The following is a 9,671-nucleotide window of genomic DNA, read 5'->3' as shown; positions in this document are numbered from 1 at the left end:
ATGTAATAAAAAAAATTAAGATCTTCTGAGAAAAAAGAAACATTTGTATGAAAGTATAAGAAGAAGAGTTCAACCCCTACAACATCCCAAATGTACAGAAATAAACCTGATGTCTACTACGAATACCCAGCTGATTCCACACAGCTGCTATGGCCCAGGACAGAGCCCACAGTGACTTTCTTCTCTGACAGGCTGTGACTGGTTGCAATGTTTAGAGGAAATTCAGTTGTGTCACAGCTGTCCTCATTTCTCCAGGGATAGACAGAGGCCTTTATTAAAATTGGCATGCCCCCCTGGACTAGCAGGAAATGTCAAGGTCTTCTCAGAGAGCTCCCCAGAATAGGATTTCTCAGAAGGAGTCCAGCAACCCTGAGAAGCAAGTGGAGAGGAACATCTGGGAGTCTGTGCCCCAGATGTTCAAGGATCACCCAGTGAGTCCTGAAACAGATCACAATGCTTTTGGTTACTTCCCTGAAAAGGCACATGAAACCAGACCAGAGACCAGCCAGACTTTATGTTTCAGGAGACTAGCTAGAAGGAACAGTAAGATTATTTGTTGCTAAGTATGTTCTCCGTTTAAAAGCATGGTGTGTGTGTGTGTGTGTGTGTGTGTGTGTGTGTGTGTGTGTGTGCACTCTCGAATGCATGCCTGTGCACACATGTGTATCGGAAAGCACATGGGTAAATTTCTAAAACTGAGGGTGGGTAGAAAAGTAATTAAGAACACAAAGACTCTTTTAAGGCTGAAAACAGTCCTTGAATTATTGACCATATAGACTACATAAAGATAGAAGATACATAAGTATATCAAAACCCACCAAATGCATGTGTAAATGGGTGTGCTTTCATATATGTTATACTTCAAATATTTATCACAAATGCATGCCCATAGGGATTTGTAGTGAAAAAATTCCCTTGGAGGGTTCATACACAGTTGCTGTCCGTTGGCGCTGGACCATAGAATGTTCTGGTATCACTGGTGATGTCAGAGAAGCCTTTTGGTTGGGCTCTGGTGACAGTTTGAATCCTCAACAGTCATACTGGTAGCAGGGGCACAGAGCAGTGCCTCTGGGTTGCTGGTTCAGGAGACATGTCCCTGAGCATTTGAGGAGAGGAGAGGGTGTGGTCAGCTGTTTCGGCTTGGGGTTTTTCCTGACCCTTAGAAGACCGAGATGTGCCTGACTGCAAAGAAGACGAAGATGAAGTCACTCTTCTAGAAACTGCCTTGTACAGGACCAGTGGTGACAGAGAAGAAAGGATGGGCCTTTGGTAAGAATAGAGCTTCTTCGGGGCAGAGGATCTGTTCTAGTGGCTAAAGCCAGCTAGCAGTGAGAACTCAGGCCTGATGGGTAATAAAAGGCCTAGGGCACAGGAAAGGTTTGTGGGTTTAGTGTCCTTCCTGGCCATCTTCCAACACCTGTGACTGTGGGAGATTGGAGAAATAGCCTCAGAATCAGTTTCCCCTCCCCTCAAAATCTCCCTTTACTAAAAGGGAGTCCTGAGAATTGATGATGAAGAATTTCAAATAAAACCTGAATTAATTTTTTTTCTCTCCTATTTATTAGCCAGATCAGTGTCAAGGAGGGCTTACAGTTTATTGGGCCTCCATTTCTTTGTCTGTTAAATGGGTACCATGGCCCCTGGGTTACAGGGCTGGATGGAGAGTTATGTAAGACAATTCTACCATCTGACGGATGTTCTCAGAGGGAGCAAACACTGTACCCTGTCAGGCCTCACTCTGGCCTTTGCTTTTGAGAGAGTGCATCGCAATGTGCATTCTGGTCTCTTACTACCGCCTTTTCTGTGATCTAACTTAAGGCAGCTGTGGGTAGGAGTGGGGCAGCCTGCTGGTGACTTTCTAACCTACCTTTGTGTGGATTTGCCTATACATTTGTACACATTTATACATGTGTGTTCAAGTCCATGTGTGTGTGTAGGTCTGTGTGTACCAGAGGCTAACCTTAGGTGTTGTTCCTCAGAACTCTTGTATACCTTGCTTTATTTGTTCGAGACAGGGTCTTTCTCCAGTCTGGACCTCACCAAGTAAGCATGGGACCTGCCTGCCTCTGCCTCCCTGGTACTAGGATTACAAACTTGTACCACTGTACCTGGCTTTTAGGTTTTGGTTTCTTGTTTGGTTGGCTTGTTTGGGTTGGGTTTTTAACATGGGTTCTGGATATTGAACTCTGGTCCTTGTGTTTACATGGCAAACACTTCACCCCAGCCTCTGCACCACTCTCTTCAGAAGCAGCAAATAGCAGGAACACAAGGCAACAGACAGAAACTCTCCCCACAACCAACACCCACTAGAGGACACTAGAGCAGAGACCGCCACCACTTCCTTCCCAGAACCTTCTCACTGTGTGGGAAGCATGGGGAGCAAGAAAGATAAAGATGGAGTGTTCCCAAGGTCCTGGCCAGACCTAGAGGGCAGAGTATAGGCGGGGCAGGGTCACACGGAGTATGTGTGCTGGGCTTGAGTCTCAATCATAGATGTTTATTCTTCCCAGGTGACCTTGCCACTCCCATTCCAATGCCACTCCACCCAGGGTGGTGTTTGTAAGCCAGACGGAGCTTTGTCTCTGGCTGCTGTCTACCTCCTCAACGTCTGGCTTTGTACCACAAAGCAGCTCAAGGGAGCTGGGGAGGTGACTCTTTGGTTGAGCACTGGCTACTCTTGCAGAAGTTCATCTCTTAGAACCCATCTGATGGAGTACAAACCTCTGAATTCCAGTACTCTCTTCTGGGCTCCTCAGGCACTGTACAGATGTGCTGCCTAAGGAGCACAGATGTGGGCAAAACACTCATAGAAGTTAATAGAAGAAAATAAGAAGAAAAATAACTGTAAAAGGCAACTCAAGACTTAGGTGGCCAGAGGGAGCCTGGAGCCACCCATCTTCCCAAACGCCTTTAGATTTTAGTGTCCCTAGCCAGCTCCAGCACTAAAGTCACAAGAGAACTGGAATTTACCAGGATCCGCCTAAGTCCAACTCCTGCTAAACCTTCTGTTCCAGGACTAGTCTGAAGACACAGCTGATCCTGGCTTGCATTACTCCCAGGGAAAAGAGGAATGGTTGCTAGGAAAGACTCACTCGGGGGAAACTAGAGTCATCCCTTTGGTCATCAGATCTGTCTTCCGTCTCTTAATGCAGAACATGGCTCAGCTTCCAGACACCACATCTGGACCTGGATCCTCCTGGCGTCACCTGGATTGGCTGCCCTAGAGACACACTTTTCGATCCCTGCAAGGTATTCTGATTGCCCTGCTCGGTAGCATAGGATGCTGGGGTCTCACCACGCAGTTTATATGAGCATGTGGGACAGACTTGATAGCCTGAGAAGAGCAGCCCGAGACAGGATCCTCAGCCTCCCCAAAGTCCCTGGGTCAGGGTGGATTCAGTAGAGGGCAGGGGACAAGTTTATGATGGTAGGATTGGTACATGGGCTCTTCTTGGCTTTATGAGGGCATGCAGTGTCAAACTGCAAGTGTAGAAGTGACCAGGGTGGTAGAAACACCCACGAAGACATGGCGTCTATTAAGCAATGCAGCAGAGTATATGGGGGGAAATCTTAGAAGGTAGAGAATGCTTCCAACCTATAAGGAGAAAGAGGGAAGTCTCATGAGACAGGCCAGGTCCTCACAGGGCACACATGTTAAACAGTGGCCAGAGAAGTAAAGAGGGAAAGAGCAGCAGCCAGGCAAGGTACCCAGGGAAGAGGTTCCCAGGAAACACACAGTACAGAGCAGCTGAGGCTGGGACATCCCTGAGGCCCAACCCAGGTCACATCTAGCTGCCAGTTCTGGAGAACACATGGGCAGACACAGGCAAGTGATGGGCTGCTGTGCAGAAAATGTCAGAGTTTCAGAAAACACAACTGAGCAGTCTTGTCCTCACAGTTTTTCCTTAGTAAGTCGGCCAGATAAGACCTTCCTGTTCACTGCCAGAGGCAGGACAATGGACTCAACCTTAGCTTTAGGAGTCTCTGTGCTCATCCCATTCCTAGCAGACGTGGAGACATGGGCCTGGTGCCTGAATACTCATTAGGCAAGGCATTGGTATCACAGTCCCAGTGCCTGTCCTGGGCAGCAGACGCTTCCTGCAGCTGTGCTGGGTAACATGCCCTAGCCTTGAGAAAGAATCAAGGGTATGCACTGCATCTCCCAAATTCCCAAACTCTGGTCCGGTTGTACCTTGGAGTCACCTTAGAATTTATCAGAGTCTTTTATGGAACTCTTACCTTGACCTTAGAGGCACCCAAGAACTGAGCAGGCCAAAGTTGTTGCCCAGAGGAACCTGGGCCTCTTGCCATTATCGGAGTCACCTGCCCTTTAACTGGGCTCATTCCCAGCAGTAGCCTGTTTTCCTGACATCATCCCTGCCCCTCCCATCTTGAGTTTCACGGGCTTCCTAGGAAACCTAGAATATTCCTAGCATCTCCACTTGGTCTACAGTTGCAGACTCTCGGGATTACAACCCAACTGTGCAGACAGTTTGCTTGGTGTCTCCAGGCTTGGCTGAGCCTCTGGGAGAGACTGAGAGCTGGTTTTACATTGGAAGTGTGGGGTGGCTGCTTACGTGATCACACAGAGATCATGCACCTTGTTGCCTATTGGACGGCCATTGGCCGCTAAGTTAGCCCTTTGCATTGAAATTGAAATGTGTTAAAATTAAGTACCATTTAGGGCTAAAGAGATGGCTCAACAGTTAAGTGTTCTTACTTACTGCTCTTGCAGAGAATGTGGGTTTGGGTCCCAGAACACAGTCAGGCTCAGAACTGCCTATGACTCCAGTTCTGAGGAGTCTTAACACCTTTTGGCCTTTGAAACCACCTGCATACATGTGTGGTGCATGTAAACACACACACACACACTAAAAACAAGTGCATTTTTAATTTTAAAAATATAACTTAAAAGTCTACAATTTAAAATCTACTTCCCAGTTGGTATGTTCCTCCTTTAAACACTTGGTAGTTAATATGCGGCTGGCAGATACTTTGTGCTCAAATGCCACCTGCAGCAGCTCCTCCAGAGAAGAACCTTGGAGGGTGGTGATTGTCATTCATGACGCCTAGGTAGGGAGCCATGTCTCACCTATAGGTCATTCTGACCCTGACTTGTCTTTCATTTTCTGCCACCAGCTCATTCCAGTCCCCAGAGCGCCTGGAACCCTTGCCACTGAGATTCAAGTGAAGAATGAGATAAGTCCTAAGAATGTGGCCGATTGGGCTTGCGTGGGCTTGCGTCCCCTCACAAACATATACTGGAGACCCAGCAGGAGAGTTTGCATGCTGAAGCCTCCCAGTGTGATTCCCACAATGACAGGACATTGCTGACTAGAACCGGAGTGTCCCCCAGCCCCTCACTTCCAAACCATGACCATGTTCTGGCCAACTTCTATCTTCAGAAAGCTAGTTTCAGCGACCAAGGAAGGTCCAGTTTTGCTGAAAGTCTGGGTTCCTCTGACTTCTCTACACTCAGAGCTCACATTAGGAGACCCCTCGTTCTCTCATGAGCTCCCACACAGCCCGCTGCTCTGGTTATGCTCTGCTGAAGCAGTCTGCCCATCGTGGCCTGCTAACTGGTCTTCCATGGAGGCACCGAGGCTGCGTCACCTTGACCTTCAGAGCCGTACCCCACAAGGCTGTCCAAATGTGGCCTCCATCTTCCTCGTAAATCTTATGCTGTCCGTCCTCGTCCCTGAGGCTGGGGTGTACCCCAATTGCCTTGGTCTCTGCCTCTCCACTTAACAACTGACTCATTTGTCATGTGCACACAGCTTCCAGAGACCCTGTTCTTTCTTCTGGCTGTGTGTAGGCGCTGCTCAGCCTCTGCTTCTGTGACCTCAAAACCAAAGAGGACAAGGATCTGACTGGTCCTTGCTGGGCATTTCTGGGCTGCTTTTGCCACAGCTGACCCATGACAATGTGGGAGCTAAATGGTCATAGCCCTTCCTATTGAGTATGCATTCCAAGTTCCAGGCTGTAGATACCAGCCACCTGAGAGTCCAAACCAGTATCTTCTCTTTTCCTTACGTAGAGTCTCCACAAGAGAAGCCAGGTCCCTCCCTCTTTGTAGGTTTGTCCCCTCCATGTCAGACAGGATGTTTCTAATGGGCACATCCTTCCTTCAGTAAACCCCTCAAAGGGCCTCACCCCCGGGGGTTGGAGGTTCTTCCCATCAATTGGGAAGTTGCTGCAATCTTTCCTGCTTAGATCTGCAAAAAAGTGAGGACCAAGGACCTTCCTGCTGTTTGGTAACAGAAAACAGGCTAAGCCCTGTGGAAAGGACAGAATGAAAAAAAAATGTGGAAGAAAAGTAGATGGTGAGAAAGAATTGATATGATTTTTCTTTAACTTCACTCTATCTTGATCTGTAGCTATTGTGCTACTGCTTTGTTTAATAGAGAGTCCATATGGGTGGATTAAAGACAGGCATGAAAGGCAATGCTCACAAGGAGACAAGCAAGAAAGCAGAAGTGTCTAAAATGGACCTGTGTTCAATTTCACAGACAGCCAAGAAAAGGAAGCCTGTCACCCTGGGAGGCCAATTCACACCTGTTACCGACAAGATTAGAAAAGGACGGTCACTTCCAGTAGTGGATAACTACTTTGTCAAGAAATTGAAGGGTTTGGGAACTTGCCCTCTCCTTGAGCAATTTGACAGATTTTATATTTATGAATGAATGTTGCAAAAATATGAGGTACTTGGGTCATGGGTGAGGGTTTCTCCCGCCCTGCTCCCTATCCTGTCCCATGGACCTCAAGCAGTGGTCAGCCCAAAGCCACAGCAGAGAAAATTTTTCTCTGTATCCAAGAGAAAAGCATCTGCCTGTCCTTCCTTCTGCACCCTTACACACACCACACACACACACACACACAGTCTGAAAAGGCGGAAGAAAAACCTTTGTTTCTTGGGAGAAAATGGATTCTCACCCTATCCTTTTGGAATATAATAAGCCTCTCTCCAAAAGCCATAATTTGTCTCAAACTTTTGAACCAGAGGGAAGTCTCCAAGGTATAGAATGGAGGGAGATACCAGGGGAGGTGGGGAAGTAGCTGTCCCTTCTCCTGACATCTTAAGAACTTCACCTGAGGTGTTAGTCTGGGCTTTAACTACTTGGTCCTCTTAGAGTGTTAACTGAAAATTATAATTATCCTTATGGATCAGAGAAATAAAATATAATAAATGGATGGGATAAAAAAAAAATCTGAGCTTTAGGGAAAATCAAAGCAAACCGCCTTTAGCTGGCTACCCAGGTCTCTGTCCCAGAATAAAGACAGTCTAAAGAGCTTTGGTTTACCAAAACATAAGATAAAACAAAAACCATCACACCAAAGTTGGACGGGTCAAACTAACAGAAGGAAAAGAGCCCAAGAGAAGGCACTGGAACCAGAGAGTCACTGGTTCCCACGCTCAGGAGTCTCACGAAAATACTAAAACCTGAAAGCTATAATGTTATGTGTAGAGAAACTGACTCAGAACCAAGGTTTTCACTAAGTTGTCCATAGAGTGTAGCTAGGATTTTGCAGATGGAAATGCACATCCCTGCGATTCTCCACAAGGAGGCAGACACCCAGGAAAGTTGGCTCTTTGACTGACACGACTTTGACTCCAGAAATTCCACTCTGTGGAATCATGACAAAGATGAAGCATGAGGTCAAGAGGAGATACGAGAATTACAGTTGCAGGCTGCCTGAGACTGGCAGACCCCGGAAGCAAAAGGGAAAGGAAGCAATGCGGCAGAAGTCGGAAGTCGCGGAGCAGTAGGCCTCGGAAGAGCCTCCCCTGCCCCACACCAAAGGCTACAACCTGTGCTTCCTAGCTTTTTTTTTTTCTTTAAGTCATAAAGCTGGAAACAGTGAATGGCAGCTTTTTTCCTCTTCCCCAATTTGGCCGGCTTGTGTCAATGTTTTGGTCTTTCTTCCAGTTTTCCTTCGAGAAGGTGTCCAGTGACAGACCCGAGAGAAGAGCTGGTGGCAGGCCTGAGCTCACGGGGTGCTATTGTACTGTGCTAGGTTGTTCTTACACGATCCCTCCATACCCTCATCTGGAATACTTTGGGCTACTTAAATGAAAACTGCAAAGCACAGCTCTTGTCCCAAAAGGAATAAGAGAATTTGTCTTGAGCCAAATATGAATGACCAATGCGCAGAAACTCACATGGAAGCTACCTCAAAGGTGACGGTGCTCTCCTCCACGGAAGAGATTACAAGAACAAGAATGTTCATACATATAGAATGAAAAGTCATATGAATGCATTTTCCCAGTACGTTGGCGGGGACATTAGGTACACAGTCACAGAAGAGAAAGGAACCCTCTTCAAAAGGACTCAGGTTGGGGTTTGGGATTTGGGGTTGATGGGAGTTAGTGACCTGATACAGTGAACACAAAAGTTTTGCCTGATGGCAATAAAATAGCATCAGGTCAAATATCAAGACTGGTCATTGATGGCCTTTAAGTGGGTCTGACAGATCATTTTAGCACTTGACGTACAACTGCTCCGGTCTCCTGGCCTGGATTTCTGATGGTCAGTTGCTACAGAATCTTCCATGTGAATGTGGCCTTTTCAGAGAATGACAATTCACAGCATGGAGCAAGGTGTGGAGACACATCAATATTGTCTTTGGAAGAGTGTGGACAAGAAGAGTTTAAATGCAGCCGGGTGGGGGGGAGATGAGGGGGTATTCACGCCTAGCTCAGTGTCAATGGAAATTCTGTGAGTTTATGTTAAGGGACAAACTCACGTCTGCGAGTGGACAGGGCAGGGCTGTGAAAGGAGCAAGTGGAACTATCTTTTTAGGACCTCGGATTCATTCACTCAACAAATAATCTACTCTGTGCCAGGTACTGTATTATTCCCAAACATATGGCGCAAGGCAGCAGCCTGGATACCGGCGAAAATGCTCTCCAGTTGGAGGGGTGAGTCTTTAGAGTCAGACATGTATTCTACAATGCTGGGTGGCAGAAATGTCTGGATGAAAAACTAAACTCGGTGTCCCAGAGACGGGGCTGCTATTTTCAATGGGGTAATGAGGGAAGGCTTCTCTTTAAGGGGCAATAACTGAGCAGAGACCCTAAGAATGAGGGATGCCAAGTGCTACGGCAACGAGCACCATTTTGTGGTTTGCTTCTATTCTAGTCTCCAGAGACTCGGGTTCATAGCACAGCAAACCCAACCCTAGCATGTTCTGGGTGACCTAGTGTGAGAAGACACCTGGGTCCATAACCTGCCACCTTAGTTTCTCTGCAGTCCAATATATGTAATATATAATATATATAATTGGTAATCAATATTGGTAAAGAAAAATGGATTTATTTACAGTTTGGACAAAATGGGAAGAGACAAAGACTTTGATTTTCTCCTGCAGCTCCCTATAGTGTGTGTGTCACCTTTTATACTTGCACAAAACACACACAGAAAGGAAGTGTGAGACTCAGGACCCTGCCAGGTGCAAAGTTGTGGTGCCCGCCTTGTCTCTCCAGGGAGATCCTGGAGAAGCACTAATTTTGCTTTCTTTCCTCCCGGTTTGGAGGTACAATGTTCCACCACCACAGAACAGAGGTGTGGCTACCATCTACCTTTTCTGTCCTGGAAATACATCAGTTGCTGTTGAAAACGGCATTTTCTGTTCCAGAAAATGTAAGGTATGAGAGTAAAAAGCTTGGCTCT

General features: G+C 46.9%; 1 long non-coding RNA gene across 1 annotated transcript; it reads left to right on the top strand.

Annotated features, from left to right (window-relative positions):
• The first annotated feature begins 1,178 nt into the window (after positions 1-1,178).
• LOC127679921 (uncharacterized) lies at positions 1,179-6,684 on the top strand. Its single transcript, XR_007976924.1, has 3 exons — positions 1,179-1,269; positions 3,153-3,249; positions 5,140-6,684. It is a non-coding gene; the product is annotated as an uncharacterized LOC127679921 (long non-coding RNA).
• Positions 6,685-9,671: the final 2,987 nt, after the last annotated feature.

Source organism: Apodemus sylvaticus, chromosome 3, assembly GCF_947179515.1.
Source record: "Apodemus sylvaticus chromosome 3, mApoSyl1.1, whole genome shotgun sequence".
In the NCBI taxonomy this organism is placed as follows: domain Eukaryota; kingdom Metazoa; phylum Chordata; class Mammalia; order Rodentia; family Muridae; genus Apodemus; species Apodemus sylvaticus.
Note: the sequence above shows the minus strand (reverse complement) of the source record. Positions and strands in the feature narration are given on the sequence as shown.